Source organism: Pecten maximus, chromosome 11 (assembly GCF_902652985.1).
Source record: "Pecten maximus chromosome 11, xPecMax1.1, whole genome shotgun sequence".
In the NCBI taxonomy this organism is placed as follows: domain Eukaryota; kingdom Metazoa; phylum Mollusca; class Bivalvia; order Pectinida; family Pectinidae; genus Pecten; species Pecten maximus.
In genome coordinates, this window is record NC_047025.1 from 14,797,752 (window position 1) to 14,822,540 (window position 24,789).

The 24,789-nt window shown below is 35.0% G+C and overlaps 1 protein-coding gene across 1 annotated transcript in view; it reads left to right on the top strand.

Moving 5' to 3' along the window:
* LOC117338139 overlaps positions 1–24,789 on the top strand; it is a 120,262-nt gene that overhangs the window by 15,408 nt on the left and 80,065 nt on the right. The window lies entirely within an intron of this gene.

Below are 24,789 nucleotides of genomic sequence, written 5' to 3' on the forward strand. Positions count from 1 at the left end.
CAGACAAGTCTGTGCTGATGTGGCTGTGGCCTTGGGCAAGACACTTTTACCTACTTCCTTTAGATGGCATGAAGCGGGCCGTCTGTATGTTTTTCAGTGAGTAGCCACCAGCTACTACAAGAAGACCCCACCTTAAAATGACCCTGGCTGTTCACAAGCCAATCAAACCAACAAACAAACTATCAATTAAAGGGATTTTGCATGTGTTAACAATATCAGTGTTTACGACTCAAAAAAGAAAATGAAAAAGCATCAGGTGATATTTTTGCTGAACTATGATATAGCTTAGTGATAGGTAAGATATAACAGTGACTGATTTATATGTTGGGGATATAAATCACTCTTGTCATGATAATTGAATTCCTAATTGCTTGATGCTAATGAAAATGTATGTAATACTAGTGATTTATTATGTAAAATGTATATACTCCACTACACTTTGATGTTTGGACCATGACAATTTATCTGTTTAAGTCCTCCAACTGATGATAGATTATGTCACACTAAATGGCTATGTAACTTTCGTATGATTCTTTTAAATGTATACAGCTATCTCAATCAGATAATTTTTGAATGTGGTCTCTTGTATTACCCTGCATAGTTTGGGGTGTTCCTGAAAATGACTGGATTCTTTTTGAATTTCTAGTGCTTCAAATTGATATGGAGTTTTCTTTAACACTCACTCTGATACTGTAGACAAACTTAATTTGGTGTACTCAAATTATAGCACATTGCTCTCACCTTTGACTGGCTGATACAGCGGCATAATAATTTTTAAGAGAAATGAGTTTATCAATAAAAGTGGATTTCCACATGGGTTGTGTACATTCTAAGTACATTTTTTTGTTTTGTGTGTTATATAATAACATAAAGGATATCTATATATTCAAACTAATCTAGCTATTTCTATCCCCTATATAATTGAAGATTTGTAACTATGGTCTTGATGTCATACAGCATCATGCTGTTCAATCATACGTTACATTCAAAACCTTTTTGCGGTGGTTGGCATAGCTTAATGATTAAGCAAGTTTATGATATTTAATTTTCTCAAGGGTATTTGTTACTGTACATAGCTCATGCATATCATGTCTTGGACATGCACATGGCGCAAGATAATTTTTTTCTTTCTTTGCTATTTCTACTTTCATCTCGATTTCTCCATGTTGTTGATCCGAAGGTTAAAGATGTGAATTGCCGATTGTAGTATAACACTAAATACAATGATCCCTGTTTGTGTTGAATCAATTCCAGTTCCATTCTGAAGCTTTCATGTAATTGAAAAGTATCCAAAACCTGATAATTCCCTTTAGTAGACATCAAGTTTGTATTGATAGTGTTGCTGAGTCTTGTTACATTAAAGTTGATACCCCTGCCTCTTTGTCTCCACCAGAAAGTCACTTTCATAGGAATATCATAACCAGAAAGTGTGAATATCTCTGACAAAAAAAATCTGTTTTGTATTTTCTTCCTGAACAGGAATCTTTCTGTATCCTCAGAGAGACATTTCTCCTAGAATAATCAATGACTACACTCACAGTTTGTCTTTCGTTTATTGTGGCTGATCTGCGTGTATTGCAGGAAGATCGAGTGAGAAGCAGTCAGGTAGAATTTACACTGACTGGTGCTTGTATTATAGTGCTATAGGTGCACATTGCGCTTACAAATTGGGAAGTTGGTTTTTCATCATATTGGCTTTTTATATTGAGATTTGATACTTGGATGATAGTACATCTATATCTTGTATATTACCGTAGCTGTCCTAGTATGCCCAGGGTACCATGGAGTAGCCTTTAAAAAGTCAGCATTTGGTAGCACTTGGCTTATTACAAGACCATAAAAATCAAATTTGTTGATAATTTTATGAAACATCTATAGATATATGTTCTACTTGGAATATTCATATTGCCTGATACTGTCATCAGCAAGTATAGTCCCCTTTCCACAAATAAGGCAGGCCCCTTCTTCATTTCTGCAGAATCATCAATTTTGAAATATATAGCTATAGTAACCAAACAGTGGTTCACAAGTCGAACCTCGATCCCCAAATTAAACTGGTATACTAAACTTTTGTACTAGGGATGTGGCTTTGAGTATAAATACAATTACAGGTACTTAGCAGTATTATACCATCTGCATATGCATATACATATATGTACATACTTTACTCTAGTACTCATGTCAAATTTTGTACCTGTAGGTCTTTGTTATCTATCACAATCTATATCTATGCTTTGATGTTGACCATGAGAAATACACAGCATGCAACTCTGTCTTTCTGATAAGAAAAACAAACATTGATCTAATTAATACCTTAGTTATCCTGCAATGACCCCATGAATGGCCAAAACATAATGACATCTGGCTCTGACAGGAAGTATTGGAGGGGGACTTCTATTAATTATAATACATTACAAAGGATAGAAAATAGTATATATATTACTATATAGTAATTGACTGAATCAGAAAACGGTATTTATCGCTGTATCTGTTATACACAGACTGTTGTATCTATTATACAGACTGCTGTATCTGTTATACACAGACTGCTGTATCTGTTATACACAGACTGCTGTATACATCTGTTATACACAGACTGCTGTATCTGTTATACACAGACTGTTGTATCTATTATACAGACTGCTGTATCTGTTATACACAGACTGCTGTATCTGTTATACACAGACTGCTGTATACATCTGTTATACACAGACTGCTGTATCTATTATACACAGACTGCTGTATCTGTTATACACAGACTGCTGTATCTATTATACACAGACTGCTATATCTGTTATACACAGACTGCTGTATACATCTGTTATACACAGACTGCTGTATCTGTTATACACAGACTGTTGTATCTATTATACAGACTGCTGTATCTGTTATACACAGACTGCTGTATCTGTTATACACAGACTGCTGTATACATCTGTTATACACAGACTGCTGTATCTGTTATACACAGACTGCTGTATCTAATATACACCGACTGCTGTATCTGTTATACACAGACTGCTGTATCTATTATACACAGACCGCTGTATCTGTTATATACAGACTGCTGTATCTATTATACACAGACTGCTGTATCTGTTATACACAGACTGCTGTATCTATTATACACAGACTGCTGTATCTATTATACACAGACTGCTGTATCTGTTATATACAGACTGTTGTATCTATTATACACAGACTGCTGTATCTATTATACACAGACTGCTGTATCTGTTATACACAGACTGCTGTATCTGTTATACACAGACTGTTATATCTATTATACAGACTGCTGTATCTGTTATACACAGACTGCTGTATCTGTTATACACAGACTGCTGTATTCATCTGTTATACACAGACTGCTGTATCAATTATACACAGACTGCTATATCTGTTATACACAGACTGCTGTATCTGTTATATACAGACTGTTGTATCTATTATACACAGACTGCTGTATCTATTATACACAGACTGCTGTATCTGTTATACACAGACTGCTGTATCTATTATACACAGACTGCTGTATCTATTATACACAGACTGCTGTATCTGTTATACACTGACTGCTGTATCTGTTATACACAGACTGCTGTATCTGTTATACACAGACTGCTGTATCTATTATACACAGACTGCTGTATCTGTTATACACATACTGCTGTATCTGTTATACACAGACTGCTGTATCTGTTATACACTGACTGCTGTATCTGTTATACACAGACTGCTGTATCTATTATACAGACTGCTGTATCTGTTATACAAAGACTGCTGTATCTGTTATACAGACTGCTGTATCTATTATACACAGACTGCTGTATCTGTTATACACAGACTGCTGTATCTGTTATACACAGACTGCTGTATCTATTATACACAGACTGCTGTATCTGTTAAACAGACTGCTGTATCTATTATACACAGACTGCTGTATATGTTATACACAGACTGCTGTATCTGTTATACACAGACTGCTGTATCTGTTATACACAGACTGCTGTATCTGTTATACACAGACTGCTGTATCTATTATACAGACTGCTGTATCTGTTATACACAGACTGTTATATCTGTTATACACAGACTGCTATATCTGTTATACACAGACTGCTGTATCTGTTATATACAGACTGCTGTATCTATTATACACAGACTGCTGTATCTATTATACACAGACTGCTGTATCTATTATACACAGACTGCTGTATCTATTATACACAGACTGCTGTATCTGTTATACACAGACTGCTGTATCTATTATACAGACTGCTGTATCTGTTATACACAGACTGTTGTATCTATTATACAGACTGCTGTATCTGTTATACACAGACTGCTGTATCTGTTATACACAGACTGCTGTATCTGTTATACACAGACTGCTGTATCTATTATACACAGACTGCTGTATCTGTTATACACAGACTGCTGTATCTGTTATACACAGACTGCTGTATCTGTTATACACAGACTGCTGTATCTATTATACACATGCAGCCTGCTGTATCTGTTATACACAGACTGCTGTATCTGTTATACACAGACTGCTGTATCTGTCACATACACAGACTGCTGTATCTATTATACAGACTGCTGTATCTGTTATACACAGACTGTTGTATCTATTATACAGACTGCTGTATCTATTATACAGACTGCTGTATCTATTATACAGAGACTGCTGTATCTGTTATACACAGACTGCTGTATCTATTATACAGACTGCTGTATCTGTTATACAGAGACTGCTGTATCTGTTATACACAGACTGCTGTATCTATTATACAGACTGCTGTATCTATTATACATAGACTGCTGTATCTGTTATACACAGACTGCTGTATCTGTTATACACAGACTGCTGTATCTGTTATACACAGACTGTTGTATCTGTTATACAGAGACTGCTGTATCTGTTATACACAGACTGCTGTATCTATTATACAGACTGCTGTATCTATTATACACAGACTGCTGTATCTATTATACAGACTGCTGTATCTATTATACACAGACTGCTGTATCTATTATACAGACTGCTGTATCTATTATACACAGACTGCTGTATCTATTATACACAGACCGCTGTATCTGTTATATACAGACTGCTGTATCTATTGTACACAGACCGCTGTATCTGTTATACACAGACCGCTGTATCTGTTATACACAGACTGCTGTATCTATTATACACAGACTGCTGTATCTATTATACACATACTGCTGTATCTATTATACACAGACTGCTGTATCTGTTATACACAGACTGCTGTATCTGTTATACACAGACTGCTGTATCTGTTATACACAGACTGCTGTATCTGTTATACACAGACTGCTGTATCTGTTATACATAAACATCTGTATCTTTTTTACAGAGACGTATCTATTATACACGGAATGCTGTCTATGATACAGGGACTGCTGTAAATAAAATCTGTATACATTACATATGTGTTAAACTTCCTTATTGTATATGAAATCATATGCTCAAGACTTTACACGAAAAAAGAATATCTTCATCTCTAGAGATGAAAAAATCTTTTAAGCGAAGAGGATATAAAGATGACTTTGACAGCCTAAATCTAATGTTTTCACAACAAAGATATTATGTTGCTGTGATTGTGAAACAGCCAGCTATTATTCATGCGTATATTTGTCAAACTTTCAAATATATTTTATCAGACAGGATTTCAGAACCACATTTATCACCAGTAAGCCTATGTCTGGTAACTATAATAAACCCACTTGTGTACCCATACTGCAGTTCAGTAGATATCCTTACTCAAGCTTTCATAGTCATGCAATAAGCCTTAACCATTACTTTGAATCAAAGTTATTGGGTCAGACCCCCTGGGCTTAATACAACATAAGTATGTCTATGGCTTTAAGTGGAAAGGAAAATGCAAAAATGTCTAAAACATACAGTTCATATACCATATACTTAATTATCTATGTGCTGAATTAGATAAGATAATATATAGTGTGTGATTTTTTGTTTGTTTTCTGTTCGGGGTTGGGGGATGTGGGGGGGGGGGGGGGGGGGGGGTGAGGTGCGGACGGTGGCGAAGGGATGTTATATGTTTGGTTTTGCCTCTGTGTAGTAGCACAGAACTGATACCAACTTTATAGTGGTACCTATACAGCTCACTGAAACATACTTCACACCTCACATGATGTGACTCAGGTATGTCTAGGACCCAAAGCCTTCATCACAGGGACATGATCAATTAAAGACCAAAAGTGAAGCAGTGTCAAGTGAGACATAATGAAGCAGAAAGTTGTTAAGAAAGATGAGAAAAGATAATATTTCAAATTCAGTTAGCACGTACTGGAGTCAGCGTCAGTGTCCGTAGATAGCTAGGTTAAAAATTTGTATCCAACAATGTCATTACTTTTGAGGATACTATGGTGGCTCGTTAGGGCCAAGTATCAAATCTCGCATTCTCGCACTCTCGACCTTAGGTCGAAAACAGGAGAATGCGAAAACGCGACGACGAGGGAGCGAAAATGCGAAAGAGCGAAAACGTGAGAATGCGAAAACTCGACGTCGAGGGAGCCAAAACGTGACAGCGAAAATGCGCACTCTCGTCATCGCAATTTCGCTCCCTCACCATCAAGTTTTCGCATTCTCGCGTTTTCGGCCTAAGGTCGAGAGTGCGAGGATGCGAGATTATGCCTTAAAGGCAGCCCTCGCACTCTCGCTCCCTCGCGTAAGGAACATACATAGGGATATACATTACGTTGGTTATATATATGTATGCAAGAGTGCAAGGAAGCGAGAGTGCGAGGAAGCGAGGGCGGCCGTTAAGGCCTTAGGTCGAAAACGCGAGAATGCGAAAACTCGATGGCGAGAATGCGAAATCGCAACGGCGAGAGTGCGAGATTAATCTCGCGTTTTCGCCGTCGCGTTTTCGCATTCTCGCCGTCGAGTTTTCGCATTCTCGCGTTTTCGCTCCCTCGCCTTCGCATTCTCGCGTTTTTGACCTAAGGTCGAGAGTGCGAGAATGCGAGATTTGATACTTGGCCCTAACGAGCCACCATAGGATACAGCTTAGGTATTTGACATGTTGCATGTGAGGAGACCTTTCCATATGTACTACATCAGGGGACCTGTTGACCTTGACCTGTGAACTTTGACCTACTTTTGAAACTCTGATTCTGAATTTAAATCCATTCTGCAAGCTTTGTTGTCTTTGACAACTCTTGTTACACTGGGGCAGACAGTTAAAATTATTTGATTTTTACACTCAGAACACACAGGTCAATGTCCTTATCTTATATATATATAATGATAAGACTGTATTGTAGGCGATATAGACACACCTTCTTCATAACATATCCTGTCCAAATTGTGGTAACTCTCAAGATTCTCACAGTCAATTTTAGGTAGTTGGAAGCAAGTGTATCATGAATTATCAAGGATTTATCTGTCCAACCAACCCATACAAATCATTACCGTCAGGCTGTATGGGCAAAATAGGATTCTGATAGGTCTTAATTCTTTACTCATAGAGCTGAATCCTGAGGATTGATTTGCATATGGTGTTGTTTCTCTTGGGTTTTAAGCTAATTCTGTTTTCCAAGGAAGAAGTTTCCCCGTATTCTAGTAATGAATATCGGATAGACATGTAAAACCGTACATCTGTGTGATTTTTCATAATTATTGATCCCAAAATGTGTCTGTTTTTACCGTAAATTCTGACAGAATCACTTGCAGATGTACACCCACATAGCTAGATCTGTTCACTAGAGCTCATGCCAGATAATATATTTCTTCAAAGCATATTTCTTTCGGTTTCTTAATTACAGAACATCAGTAATTAGTGGTAGAATATGACTCAAAAGATCATCAATGAACTATGAATGTACAAATTTGTAAAATACATGTGTAAAAATTTGTTATCAGTTTAACTTGGCATTAAAACAAGAAGACATTTTACTCCAATTTCTGCCTGAATTTAAGTTTAGGAATTAAGAGTTATATATATGTGAATAAACAGTTGAATTTCAGCGATTCTGTCAGAGTCTTGCTGTATATTCAAAACTTTTAGAAATCACTGTTTAGCTGTCATTTTGTGTTGAAGTATTTAGAAAGATGGTGACATTCTGTGTTATGTGGGTTAGAAATTAATTAGTTTATATCTTGTCTTGAAGAATTTGGATATACAAAATAAAAAAATGTACCAGTAACATGTATACGACTTTATAAGCCATATTTTGTAGTGAAGAAATTAACTAGTAGATGATTGATGAGTTAAAGAATTCACACAATTCAGTTAAGTGATATTTTGAGTAAATTAATTTTGACATGCATATATGATCACCTGCTGGCTAAGGGTAGAGACACATTCTGTTTTTTGTAGATTTAGAAAGGATTGTTGATATTTGACATTCTGTGTTGTGTGGTCTAAGACATAATTGTTGATTTGACATTCTGTGTTGTGTGGGCTAAGACATAATTGTTGATTTGACTTTCTGTGTTGTATGGGCTAAGACATTCCTTGTTGATTTGACTTTCTGTGTTGTATGGGCTAAGACATTCCTTGTTGATTTGACTTTCTGTGTTGTATGGGCTAAGACATGATTGTTGATTTGACTTTCTGTGTTGTATGGGCTAAGACATGATTGTTGATTTGACTTTCTGTGTTGTGTGGGCTAAGACATGATTGTTGATTTGACATTCTGTGTTGTGTGGGCTAAGACATGATTGTTGATTTGACTTTCTGTGTTGTGTGGGCTAAGACATTCCTTGTTGATTTGACTTTCTGTGTTGTATGGGCTAAGACATTTCTTGTTGATTTGACTTTCCATGTTGTGTGGGCTAAGACATTTCTTGTTGATTTGACTTTCCATGTTGTATGGGCTAAGACATGATTGTTGATTTGACTTTCTGTGTTGTATGGGCTAAGACATTCCTTGTTGATTTGACTTTCTGTGTTGTATGGGCTAAGACATGATTGTTGATTTGACTTTCTGTGTTGTATGGGCTAAGACATGATTGTTGATTTGACTTTCTGTGTTGTGTGGGCTAAGACATGATTGTTGATTTGACTTTCTGTGTTGTGTGGGCTAAGACATTCCTTGTTGATTTGACTTTCTGTGTTGTATGGGCTAAGACATTTCTTGTTGATTTGACTTTCCATGTTGTGTGGGCTAAGACATGATTGTTGATTTGACTTTCTGTGTTGTATGGGCTAAGACATTCCTTGTTGATTTGACTTTCTGTGTTGTGTGGGCTAAGACATTCCTTGTTGATTTGACTTTCTGTGTTGTGTGGACTAAGACATTCCTTGTTGATTTGACTTTCTGTGTTGTGTGGGCTAAGACATGATTGTTGATTTGACTTTCTGTGTTGTATGGGCTTAGACATGATTGTTGATTTGACTTTCCATGTTGTGTGGGCTAAGACATGATTGTTGATTTGACTTTCCGTGTTGTGTGGGCTAAGACATTCCTTGTTGATTTGACTTTCTGTGTTGTGTGGGCTAAGACATGATTGTTGATTTGACTTTCTGTGTTATGTGGTCTAAGACATGATTGTTGATTTGACTTTCTGTGTTGTGTGGGCTAAGACATTCTTTGTTGTTTTGACTTTCTGTGTTGTGTGGGCTAAGACATTCTTTGTTGTTTTGACTTTCTGTGTTGTGTGGGCTAAGACATTCCTTGTTGATTTGACTTTCCCTGTTGTGTGAGCTAAGACATGATTGTTGATTTGACTTTCTGTGTTGTGTGGGCTAAGACATGATTGTTGATTTGACTTTCCATGTTGTGTGGCCTAAGACATGATTGTTGATTTAACTTTTCCTGTTGTGTGGGCTAAGACATGATTGTTGATTTGACTTTCCGTGTTGTGTGGCCTAAGACATTCCTTGTTGATTTGACTTTCTGTGTTGTGTGGTGTAAGACATTCCTTGTTGATTTGACTTTCCCTGTTGTGTGGTGTAAGACATGATTGTTGATTTAACTTTTCCTGTTGTGTGGGCTAAGACATTCCTTGTTGATTTGACTTTCTGTGTTTGTTCGGTCTAAGACATGATTGTTGATTTGACTTTCCGTGTTGTGTGGTGTAAGACATTCCTTGTTGATTTGACTTTCTGTGTTTGTTCGGTCTAAGACATGATTGTTGATTTGACTTTCCATGTTGTGTGGTCTAAGACATGATTGTTGATTTGACTTTCCATGTTGTGTGGGCTAAGACATGATTGTTGATTTGACTTTCTGTGTTGTGTGGTCTAAGATTCCTTGTTGATTTGACTTTCTGTGTTTGTTCGGTCTAAGACATTCCTTGTTGATTTGACTTTCTGTGTTGTGTGGGCTAAGACATGATTGTTGATTTGACTTTCTGTGTTGTATGGGCTTAGACATGATTGTTGATTTGACTTTTTATGTTGTTCGGTCTAAGACATGATTGTTGATTTGACTTTCTGTGTTGTGTGGGCTAAGACATGATTGTTGATTTGACTTTCCCTGTTGTATGGGCTTAGACATGATTGTTGATTTGACTTTTTATGTTGTATGGGCTAAGACATTCCTTGTTGATTTGACTTTCTGTGTTGTATGGGCTAAGACATGATTGTTGATTTGACTTTCTGTGTTGTGTGGACTAAGACATGATTGTTGATTTGACTTTCTGTGTTGTGTGGACTAAGACATGATTGTTGATTTGACTTTCTGTGTTGTGTGGGCTAAGACATGATTGTTGATTTGACTTTCTGTGTTGTGTGGGCTAAGACATGATTGTTGATTTGACTTTCTGTGTTGTATGGGCTAAGACATGATTGTTGATTTGACTTTCTGTGTTGTGTGGGCTAAAACATGATTGTTGATTTAACTTTCCATGTTGTGTGGGCTAAGACATGATTGTTGATTTGACTTTCTGTGTTGTGTGGACTAAGACATTCCTTGTTGATTTGACTTTCTGTGTTGTGTGGGCTAAGACATTCCTTGTTGATTTGACTTTCTGTGTTGTGTGGGCTAAGACATGATTGTTGATTTGACTTTCCATGTTGTGTGGGCTAAGACATGATTGTTGATTTGACTTTCTGTGTTGTGTGGTCTAAGACATGATTGTTGATTTGACTTTCTGTGTTGTATTGGCTAAGACATTCCTTGTTGATTTGACTTTCTGTGTTGTGTGGGCTAAGACATGATTGTTGATTTGACTTTCTGTGTTGTGTGGGCTAAGACATTCCTTGTTGATTTGACTTTCTGTGTTGTGTGGGCTAAGAAATGATTGTTGATTTGACTTTCTGTGTTGTGTGGGCTAAGACATTCCTTGTTGATTTGACTTTCCCTGTTGTATGGGCTTAGACATGATTGTTGATTTGACTTTCTGTGTTGTGTGGGCTAAGACATGATTGTTGATTTGACTTTCTGTGTTGTGTGGGCTAAAACATGATTGTTGATTTAACTTTCCATGTTGTGTGGGCTAAGACATGATTGTTGATTTGACTTTCCGTGTTTTGTGGGCTAAGACATGATTGTTGATTTGACTTTCCGTGTTTTGTGGGCTAAGACATGATTGTTGATTTAACTTTCCATGTTGTGTGGGCTAAGACATGATTGTTGATTTGACTTTCCGTGTTTTGTGGGCTAAGACATGATTGTTGATTTGACTTTCCGTGTTGTGTGGGCTAAGACATGATTGTTGATTTGACTTTCCGTGTTGTGTGGTCTAAGACATTTCTTGTTGATTTGACTTTCCGTGTTGTGTGGTCTAACACATTTCTTGTTGATTTGACTTTCCGTGTTGTGTGGGTTAAGATATGAAGGAAGTGCTGAGGTTCTGTGTTTCTGTAATTGGTTTTCTGTTTAAAGGTGATGAACCAAGCTGCAGATTGATCAAAGTTTCCCCAATAAATGTCATCTCCCACCACTTCCATTTATCACTGAGGTCTCGTGTGAATCAGGTGCTCCTCCTAGCCAAAGGCTCCACTATAATTATCGACAACACCAACTCTTGCGAACCTTGAGAATTTTATGTTGATTAAAGACGCAAATTTATTTTCAGGTTTTTGTTGCTTTTTTCTTTAAGATCAATATTTTGTCACCATTTCAGGCCTTGTAGAGATGATATGAATGTGTTATTCTTATTTGACTACCTTAAAATAGAAACATGTATTTGTAGTATGAGGTTCATAATCCTAGAAAATATACAGTATTATAAAGCTAGAAATTTGAAGCACGGAGATTGGTGGTGATAATCCTATTTTGAGAAGAAAAAAAAGAGACTGAAACGAAGTCATTCAAAAGCCACAAGTCTATAAAGTTAAGATTTTCTGAGAAAAACTAAATGCTTGATCATTATAGTGAATATTATACAAAAACATTAACAAATTCATTCTGGAAGAATTATAAAGCAAGCGTACATAAAAATTGTTCCAGAATTTATGAATATATTCACAAACAAAAATTACTTCCTTGCTAATGTATTTATACACCAATATCAATTATTCAGACAGTTAATATTTTCTGTATGTCATCTTATATAATTATAGAAAAGAAATAATTTGACAAGGATAGACTTTGTCAAGCAGCAGTAAGCATATATAATAAAAGACATTGGCTTCGTACACCTCTGGTTCTGATGAGGGAAGTCCTGCCACTAAGACAAAGTGAACACTATTACAGTACGCTGGATGTTGAGTCAGCTTTATCCTGTTTAAATTGTCTTGACGGGAAATTTTCAAGATGAGACACTAGTGCCTAAAAGTACAATGCTGCTCAAACCATTCAATTTAAATGGTGTTGGATTCCTTTTACAATTTGCATAATTTTGGCAATAAAATGGATTTCGTAGAGAAGGGACTGCACACATTTCCACAACAGTTAAAGGAATCCCTTGATAAATGGCTATAGCTAGATATTCTGTTGGGTAAAAGGCAAATGACACTCAATATTATGAAATGAAGAAGATATGAGATGAATACAAATTCGGTTATTGGGAATTTCTTTTTAAAAGTTTCCTGGAAGTGATATTGATCAGTGAATATGCAACTTCATTATAGACAAATCAGAAAGAATTTGCAAATTTTTGTAGCATTGGATATCATAACAAAAAGAAACTTGACTGTTAAAAACAATAGTAGAACATCATATGTTTCTTTTTAAATTCCAAAAAGTGAAGTATTACACGTTTCAATGGGGAAAATATAATCACTTTATTACTAATAACTAATTACTAATTTTTATATAAATGTTTAAAAGCTTTTAAAAGGAATGGAAAGCTTATTTCAGATTAACAAACTGATATTTAAATTTTGAGAAAAAAAAGTTTTAAGTAAAGTTATAATGCTTCTACACTAATTTTTCATTTGATATATATCAGTGTCTTTATATATATAATGTGTACAACATAAAATCAGTGCTAGAGTGATCTCCCTTAGCACAACATTTTGTGGTTGAGTTATCTCCCTTAGTGACAATTTCCTTCCTTTTACATTATATACCTGTGTTTTGTGTTACATCCCAAACAAAAATCATCATAAATATTATATCACACAAAGATGTTTGTATATATCTGTGGTTTCGTGCTAGATGTCCAGATTTCTATTCCTTTAGAAAATTAAAATAATTGTGATAAGTTTGGAGATACCCGTGAGTTATTTAAAATGATACATCACGTTATGATATGATTTAGATATATTCATGTATATGATAATCTTTTTTACAGAAAAGTGTTTTTATTGTATCTTCTGGCAAAGACTGCATCCTCAGGATAATAAATATATACAAATAAATATTAGCTGTGTAAATACCTGATCAAAAGGCCCCTTTGGGTGTGTGTTAACGTTACGGACTATTAATGTATTTATCGAAGACCAATATATGCATGGTATGAATATGAAAAAGGTTATTAATGACTAGAATGTTGGTTGTTATATATGGAGAATATACATATATGCTGGAAATTGTCAGAACAAGGGTTTTGGTAATGATTAATTATTGCTATTTATATATAGGGGCCTGTATAATAAAGCCTTATGAATATAAGCTACAGGGAAAGTGTAATTGACAATTTGTTGTACAAAGTCTACTAGATCGAGTTAAGGGGATTTCTTTGTCTTTTGTCTTCCATGTACATGATAATATCTTGAAAAGGCAATCCAAAAAACTGAAATAAAAAAATTGATATGATAATAATGAAAAAATGGACAGACTCTCGTATTCCTTGTGGAATCCGTCTGCTTGCTGGGCATCACAGAACCACAGCGAAACTACCGTACCTTCACGGATGTTTGATTTCCCACTCGCCGACAAATGTTAGCAATAATCAGTAAAAATTTAATTGGTATACAATTTATGTTACCTTAATGGGATGTTCAACAAGAAAAGAAAAATCTCAGATGGAGAGATTCTCAAAGAACTAGTCTAAATTTCGACTAAAAAAATAAGCTTTTTGTTTTTCTCATGGTTTTGACATTTTCATCATGATCGGTCATCATGTATTGTGTTTATAAAAATACAGGTTTGTAATTTTGTGTCAACATAAGAGTGAGCTGTTCCAAGGTTTTGTACAGATAAATCTGTAGTAAGAAATACATACCTGGGGGGTATAATACAAGTTTATTTCTATGCAGAGATCAAGGCTCCAAGTAAGATGTAATAGAAGAGTGTTACAAATAATTAGATTAGCATCCAAGGTTAATGTGACATTTCTCAGCTTTTTCAGTCGTAAAATTTCTATATGAGGAAATGTAGAATTTTTTTCTGCAGCAGCAATTTAGGAATAAATCTACTAGAGGTATACTTAGTTTATAGCCGTATATATACACCAATAGGCATAAACACCTGGTGAGCTTGTGGAACGATCTTATCTATCTATATACAGCTGATAGTGTTCTTTTCACAGAAGAAATCGACCACCTGTTTAGTTGATTTATATACACTGTGTGTAGATACATTATGCAATAGAACAAAAAGCATATCAACATTATTTTTAAAATATTCATTAACATGGAGTGGTAGTAATAAAGAATTACAACCCGAGCAAGAATCGAGATTCCATCTCTAATATGCCAAAAGCATGCAACCAAGGTCGTAGCATGTGGCTCTATGCTCTCAGTATTGGGTCACCAGCTGATATTATATATACAAAAGACAGAATTTTATTACCATTTCATTATTTTTTAAACTTCATTTATTTTGCTAAATAACAGATGGATGATAATCATTTGTCAGTCATGATAATCAACTGGAAGGTCATCTATGGCCCCAGGTGAAAATAACATTTATATGCTATGCAGTAGTATGTGTCCATTCCTTGTGATGATGGACATGATTGAGCCATTTATTCATTCTGTGATAATTATATATATAATGTAATTGTAATGTGGCCCAATGTCTCCCTACACTATATATGCTGTGAGTGTTGTGTCTGTATATGTAGTTTGTGTTTTGTTTGTATGTACTGTACTGATGAACCAAAGGGTTCAAAGTATAATAAAGAACTGAACTAAACATTCAATATATGTGGAATTAAATTGTCCATTGTTTGTAAGGTTGACATATAGACAAATATAAATTCAATAGTAAATGGATACAAGCATATGTCAAGGTGATTCACACTGGTACCCAGAAAAGTACTAATTTCCTCGTGGAATGCCTAATAATTAGGCATTCCCGATTATATTAGGCATTCCACGAGGATTTTAGGCATAAAATGAGCAAATTAGAACTTCCACGAGGATTTTAGGCCTAACTGAGGAATTTAGGCATTTCGTGAGGAGATTAGGTATAAACCATGAGGAAATTAGGCATAACATTTTTAAACGTACCGGTGTGATCATGTCACGCACCAACGCCCACGCAGCGTGGGGTAGCCTTAGGCGAGTGCCGATCAGCCAGTGTTTACCTGTGTTCTGGTCTGACATGGTCACTCTGTCAGTAGGCCTATTATACGTGTAGCTTGATGTTTAGTGTAAAGTCATCACATTCATGTAACAGTGTCTTATTTTATGTTTCAGGTATCAACAGCAGTCGGACAGAAATTCAAGTGTATTATTAAACATTAAAATTCAATCTAAAAAACGAACGTGTTCGATTTTTTTCTTGTTTGTTTGCATGTTTCATCACCCGGCGGTCATTACGTAAAATTAAAGATTATAGCTTAAATACAGGGTCGTGTTAATTGATTTTGTGATTGAAATAAATCATAGCACAAGAAAATGATTCACCTTTCCTTTGAAGCGATCATTTTGGCCATACGATGCTACGGTCGTAGATTTATGTTGTTTTAATGTTTACCGAAGGCCGCCCTAGAAAAAATGAGAATAATCATAGACATCAACTCCTTCCACATTGATTACTCCGTAAATAAGGTGTTGTTTAATCGTTTTGTTTCAATATTGCAGCGTTATGATACCGTATAGATTCCGAAGTAAATTGTTTGTTTACACGCATCAACTTCACGTTCCGAGTCTCAGAGAGCCATGCGGTAATCGATAGATCCCGATAGATGGCGCTTAACAAGGAAAGGTAACTCTAAAGTCATACTTCACGGAACATATGTTTTACTGTACTGTACATACTTCAGGAATTAGAATAAAAACAGAAAATTCAAATACAAATCGTTTGACTTTTTGTTATTGTGTCCGACCGGACATGTCAACGATCGCATCAAGCCTATACAGGTAAGTTATTGTGTATGTGATTGTATTATATTTGCTTTTCAGAAATTGGTTGTATGCGGTACTGCACATACAGACATTCAGAAATTAGTGTCGTTTTATGACCGACACACTTCGATACATGTCCGGGTTATGTCATTGTGCTTGCGTATATGTTTATCTATATTTAATTGCTTAAAAACAATAATAAAATGTGCGTTGTTTTTGTTATTTTATATATAGACAAATACTATTGGTCAAGACCAAATATTATTAAATTAACAAATTAATGAATATGACTGATGTTAAAAAAACTAATGAAAATGTGTATTTTTATCAGATTAATTAACATGATTCGTCCTCCTTGATAATTAAGAATGAAAATATTTTGTTGTGAAACTGTGTCATGTATCAACTACGAACACTACTTTAATTGTATATATTATATTGTAAATATGTTTTTCTCTATATATCATGTCAATATGTGAAAAGAGAATAAAATGAATTTGAAATAAAAAAAAAAAAATTGTTATTATGAGCGACTGGGCATGTCAGGTTTACAGGTAAGTGAATTCATGATCACTGCTCTCCGGCAGGCTGACGACGACCATCTGTCAGAAATTGTCCGTCCGTCGTCCAGAGCTACGTTATCGCAGGTAAGTGTGTGTTATTCAAAGGACATACAGATGTAATACACGATTCAATATTTGGTCAATCACCAATTAATGTATATTAGTTATGTGTTTACCATTTCTTACTATAAATCATTACTATAAAAAGGAACGCGGCATCATTTTTTTCTAAAATAATTTGCGATTTTATTCGGAAATTGGTATTCAAATAAACATACCAACAATGAATCGGGTCTGGATACTCTGGTTTGCGAGTAAAGACGATACACACGTACAGTAAACTTACGCATTATCTGCTTTTAGTCATGAAGGACACTTAATTCATTCAAAAGGTAAAAATATATTGTATATTAATTATGATGTACAATAGACTAAATCTCTCCAGAATGAAAAATCGGTTCTGGAACCTACAATGTACTTCTACAGAAACAGATTTTCATCCCGTTTTTAACATGTCATGGTCTCATGGTTGCCGACGATTAAATGTCTGAGAAAGATTTATGTAAATTCTAACATTATTCATAGTTTGCGTACAGGTACATTTCATAGTTACTTATTAAAACAGAGACATATATAGATGTTTATCGTGCAAATGCCACCGCAATGTCGGGATACACCCACCATATATATTTTCGCTGTAATCTTAGCACGTGCGTAAGTTCGACTGACCTACTTGAAAGTGAAACTACGTTTAAAAGGCGAACATATTTCTATCATTTTTGACACCGTTTCACTTCAAAATGATGACTTTTGATGATTATTTTGATGACTGCTGCAGGATAAATAGAATACATGGTCAGTGTCTTAAAATATCAGCTGTATTTTTGGCTCGGGACAGAAAGACAAAAGTGGCGCCACTTTTGTCTTTCTTTACCCTCGCCAAAATACAGCTGATATTTTAAGACACTGACCATGTATTCTCTATGTACATAAGTCTCTGATTAAAACCATAGTTTTAACTTATTTTTTTTATGATGAAAAAGTATAGGCCTACAATTAAGTTGACCGTGACTAATTACGATTAAAACTAAAACTTATTAAACTCGCAACAATTAAAGTGTATGTTTTTTGTTTTTGTTTTATTGTATAAATATCGTGAAGTGATTGGGATCCGTGTGATTTTACGTTTCATTGATGTGTCGTAAGTGATGTCTTCTCTTAAAACAGGACTAAAATGATATACAAACATGTTCGGAGAATTACGTAAATACCAGGTGTGAAATTACGGCTCACAAACTCGTCACACACCTGTCACTGCACCACAGGTGTCCGTGATTTTTGGCGGTTTAATCGGCATGTGCTAATAATTGCTTGTTAGTAAGTACACGGAGCTTGAAGGAAATGCATATTTTGTTCAAATCAAACAGATATATATTTTTCAATTAAGTGTGTTTCGAAGATTTGCCTATAGAATAAATTAACCTTAATTGGCTCCTTCATATACCCAAAACTGAGAAATGACAATATTTTATTCTCATAAACATATAAAGTTTAGAGAATTACATTTGTATATACATACAAAATTTGTACAGGACATATGATATAATACATCGATACATTTGTTAAGCAAGAGATTATGTTAAATATTGTTGAGTCGTATACTTATTTCTTTAATTGATTTCACAAGTGATTTCAATTCATCGTCTACTACAAAATTAAAAAGTGTATTAAATTTTAATCACAAGGTCTTTCATAATAGTATCTAAATACATATTTTTTCTGTTTAATGCTATTTGATGATCGCTACAATTAAATAGGTAATGGAATTCGTCTCCTATTTCATTCAGGCTACGAAGACTACAGATTCAATTTTCTCTTAAGATGTTATTCCATCTTATGTATTCGATTGGTAATTAAATGTTACAAATTCGAAATTTACAATAGGAATAAGCTAGCTTAGAAGGGAGGTCAAGTAGATATGTTGAAAATTTACTCTCGCTGTTTTGGCAAGAAAGAATTTAAGTTCTTCAACATTTTTTTCACATCATGTTTGAAATTAATTTCAAACTTCTATTATGAATGTATTGTCACAGTAAAACTTATAAAGTTCGAACCATAGATGGCCATTCTGAATTTCTCTTCTGTGTCAATTGAACAATGTATTTTTATATATACATGTACCATCCGAAGGATATTATGTAAGTCATTACATGTTATAAACGGCCCGTTATAATAGAACATTATTCAAATGTTTTACAAGTTATAAACAACCCGTTAAAACGGGAAATTATTCAAATTTTACATGTTATATATGACCCGTTATAATAGAAAATTAGAAAGATGTTAATGTTATATACGGCCCGTTATAATAGAAAAGTATGTCTCTGGTTTCGGTAGCACTTGTTATGAACTTCTACATGTATATATATTACTCGCAAATATAACTAAAAAATTAATCAGCACTTAAATGATTTTTTTTTGTCTAATTCGCATTAATTGCAGGTATAAGTTGGGTGCTTCCATGATATTTATATAATTACAGGCTAAAGATCACGATAAATTGAACAATCAGTTGGATATTTAAACAATATTTTATCTATTTGTATATACATGTATATAAAAACACATTGTTCAATTGACACAGAAGAGAAATTCAGAACGGCTATCTCAAGCATGAGCTCCACTATGGTGCGAACTCTATAAGTTTTACTGTGACAATACATGCATGCATATAGAATATAATTATAAAAAAAAAATAATCTAGTTCAGAAAATACCACAAAATTCCAAAATAATATCTGTTCCATTGAAAGGACATCGGATTTACTATATGACTAAGTCTGTTCGACACATATATGTAGGAAGTGTGGCGGGGTATAGCAGTTAAGTATGGGGTTTCAATACAGCCCCGATATTAATGTTGAGTGTGATAAAGTTATTTCTTTTATAATTCTTATAAACGGATATAGGAGAGAAATACGTTTGAAGTTATTTCTTTTATAATTCTTATAAACGAACTTGTGGAGGGAAATGTGAATATTATTTATAATTCTTATATAACGGACAAACATGTAGTTTTTAAATTTTGGCAGTTAAATCATCAGTGACCAAATCAGTGACAGTAACCGATACGTCAAGGTACGGCGCCACAGGACACTCACTAGGTGGTACTGGTACATACTGTAATTCATCGGCACATTTCAAAATCATGTGGCGTGCGAACACCTCGCGGGACACTCACCTTGCATTTAACTTCGCCTGTACAATCAAAATCAAATTTTGCATGTTATAGGTTCTATGTTCATCTGCATGATACAGAAAATATAATCTTAAAATATCACTTACCGAATTGCAGGGCGTGCCAAAAACCTCACAGGACATTAGGTGGGCCGCTAATTTCTCAATGCCTACTGAGTACGGAATTATGGCTAACTCGTACCCTTTCCAACCCGTACCCAAACAAACTCGTACCCAAAATTGGCGGAATCGTACCCAACGTTGGCGGAATCGTACTTAAAATTGGCGGGCTCGTACCCAGGGAAATTGGCGAAGTCGTACCCATCTTACAAAATTAATTTAAATGAAAATGACATCCTTTTAATGAAAATTGTATAGAATTAAATACATATATCGGTGTCCAGTGACTTTTACACGCCCAGAAATTCGTTAATTAATATGTTTAGAGTATTCTTTTTCTGTAACATACAAATTGTACTTATATCTAACATCGTGCGACATTTCATTGCAATCGGATGAATGTATATCGATGTATTTTGTGAATCCAGCCTTCGGTGATCACTTCACTGTCCGTGGGATATGTTAATTACAGAATTTCAAATCTGAAACCTGAAATACAATACTTACAAAATCTTATTATTTCATCATGACCATGAATACATACATACAGTTTCCAAGTGATCAATAAATGCATTAATATTGAATATAACAATCATTGAGACAAGTGATCATCTGACATGACAGATCATCTATCCGTGACTCCGCCCACCTGCGGTGTAGTCTAATTGGATTAGTTTATATAACTTTGGCGCCTGTCTAGCTGTCAACTAACCCGCGTCTCCGCCTACTTGTGTTCATTGGAAGACGGTGACAGGTGACGAAATCTGTCAATAGGCGGAGTCACGTAACTAGCAAATTAGGTGTCGTGCGGTTTGTCCCACATCATCAGTTTGCTTATGTCTATTCTAATATAAAAAGAATATCCTGTTGCTACCAGAAACATAAAAAATAACGTTAGTTTAATACCGAATGTAATATTCTCCATCTTGTACTGCTGCAACAACACGTGTACAAAAATGACCGTTTGTTGCCCGAGTGAAACTACGTAATACGTACGATTGGCGTTTTGAAATATTAGATTGTGCATTTTCAATTTTTTTTCCACATTTCGTGAAAAGAGGTCGGCCCTGAAAAGGCCCTGTCGGGACAATGCGGTAGGGTAAATTTTATCTAGATCCTAAGAAGATGGTTCTAATTACACTGGTATCGGCCCAATAAGGTCGGATACAAAATAAAATCAGCGGCATTTTTATGTAAGATATTAGGAACTTAAGATTTTTAATTGCTCTGTCCGTGGTTACACAAATGTAGGAGTATGGTATGTCCCTGCATGTACAAATGGCACGAAATATCACCATTTATTTCAGTAAATATTAATCGACCTTTTTTATTATTTAATACGGATCTCGTGTCATGATTCACAGTTTGTTTCCAGGCTCTAACTTTGAAATACTGCAATACAATTTGACAGGCTATATTTGTATTCGACATAAAAGGGTCTATGAAATAAATAATATATTGAATTAGTTTTAAAGTTGTGAAGTCGTCATTTTTAACGTGCGGACTCCCCTGTACATTTTTTGTAGTGCATGTTTCTACATAGATTGTATGTACCTAAAATAACGAGATATATGCTGGAATAGATAAAAACAGTTTTACTATCAAACAAACTTTAAAATTCTTTATCATTTTAATTGAAAAAGAAGGGTACGGGTTCACCAGTTTTTGCGGGTACGTCTTCGCCAAAATTTGGGTACGGGCTTGTGGGTAACGTTACGACTTTGAATTGGTACTAGTTAACTATCTCCCTTTCTGAAAAGCAAATGTAACTTTATGCTGCATACAATAATTCATGCATACACAAAAACTTACCTCTATAGGCTTGATGCGATCGTTGACATGTCCGGTCGGACAAAATAACAACAAGTTAAATCATTTGAATTTTGTTTTTATTCTAGAAAATCTAATTCCTGAAGTATGAAGTATGACATTAGAGTTAACTTTCCTTGTTAAGCGTCATCTGTCGATCCGGTGATAAACATATACACAAGCACAATGACATAACCCGGACATGTATCGAAGTGTGTCGGTCATAAAACGACACTAATTTCTGAATGTCATGTGCAGAACCGCATACGTCCAATTTCTGAAAAGCAAATATAATACAATCACATACACAATAACTTACCTGTATAGGCTTGATGCGATCGTTGACATGTCCGGTCGGACACAATAACAAAAAGTCAAACGATTTGTATTTGAATTTTCTGTTTTTATTCTAATTCCTGAAGTATGTACAGTACAGTAAAACATATGTTCCGTGAAGTATGACTTTAGAGTTACCTTTCCTTGTTAAGCGCCATCTATCGGGATCTATCGATCACCGCATGGCTCTCTGAGACTCGGAACGTGAAGTTGATGCGTGTAAACAAACAATTTACTTCGGAATCTATACGGTATCATAACGCTGCAATATTGAAACAAAACGATTAAACAACACCTTATTTACGGAGTAATCAATGTGGAAGGAGTTGATGTCTATGATTATTCTCATTTTTTTTCTAGGGCGGCCTTCGGTAAACATTAAAACAACATAAATCTACGACCGCAGCATCGTATGGCCAAAATGATCGCTTCAAAGGTGAATCATTTTCGCGTGCTATGATATATTTCAATGACAAAATCAATTAAATACAGGGTCGTTTTGAAGCCACTTAAGCTATAATCTTTAATTTTACGTAATGACCGCCGGGTGATGAAACATGCAAACAAACTAGAAAAAAATCGAACACGTTCGTTTTTTAGATTGAATTTTAATGTTTAATAATACACTTGAATTTCTGTCCGACTGCTGTTGATACCTGAAACATAAAATAAGACACTGTTACATAAATGTGATGACATAATAATGTGATGACTTTACACTAACATCAAGCTACACGTATAATAGGCCTACTGACAGAGTGACCATGTCAGACCAGAACACAGGTAAAAACTGGCTGATCGGCACTCGCCTAAGGCTACCCCACGCTGCGTGGGCGTTGGTGCGTGACATGATCACACCGGTACGTTTAAAAATGTTATGCCTAATTTCCTCATGGTTTATTCCTAATCTCCTCACGAAATGCCTAAATTCCTCAGTTAGGCCTAAAATCCTCGTGGAAGTTCTAATTTGCTCATTTTATGCCTAAAATCCTCGTGGAATGCCTAATATAATCGGGAATGCCTAATTATTAGGCATTCCACGAGGAAATTAGTACTTTTCTGGGTACCAGTGTCACTTAAGTCTCAACTGTTCGCATTGTCATTTTAATTGTAATACTAATGACTTTATACAATGTAACGATTGGTATGTGTTACATCAATAAATACTGAATACATCATTATAGCTTTATGCACACAAGGAAGTACCTAGATATTAGAGTTTGGCATTGTGTACCTGCCAGGGCTTAAATATATTTATTACATTTTTACCAGCAACATATCGAAAACTATTCATAGTACAAATGTGATATTTTTCGCTAGTGAAATATATAATTATTTCTGATATTTTTGACCAGTGTGGTTAACATTTTGACATTTGTCACTCGTTTTACGCACCTGTGAAAAATATTAAGGGGGCATTCCTACATTCGGACATCAGAAACTTGCACAATTTCTATTGATGAAATCTATGTCCAAACGATGATTATATGAGTGTGTGTGCATGCCTACATGTAATGAAATTCACGCCGAAATGTACAAGAAAAAGGAGTATTGTATTCAAATATCATATGTCTTTACGGTAATTAGTGATACTTCAGGTCGAATATTACAGTGCAAAACCCCCATCGACACCCCACAGTCGAATATTGCAATCCTGTAACCTGTGCTGTAATTTTTGACCAATCAGAAGTGTGGATAGCATGCAAAATGATTTGAAGATAACTATTTTTGGTACTACGTATGGTAAAGTTTATAAAAAAAATCATAATAAAACAGTTATATTGACCTGTTTTAAGATGAAGACAAGGATATTTATCCATGTTAATTAATCATTGCGTTTACCTGAAAAAAGGTAAAAAATTGTACAATACTAAATATTATATGCTGATTCATATGGTTAATGTTAGTGTAAACTATTTTCTATTTACACTGAAAAAACCTTTATTTATCCTGCAATAAGTCAAATATACATGTAGGGTGTACCCGGCTAACACAGTGACTCAATCAAGATGTTGGGTTATTTGAGGTCAGCGAAATGACATTTGTTATAAATTTTACTGAACAGCATTAATTGATGTTGGATGTATGGGTTAGCTT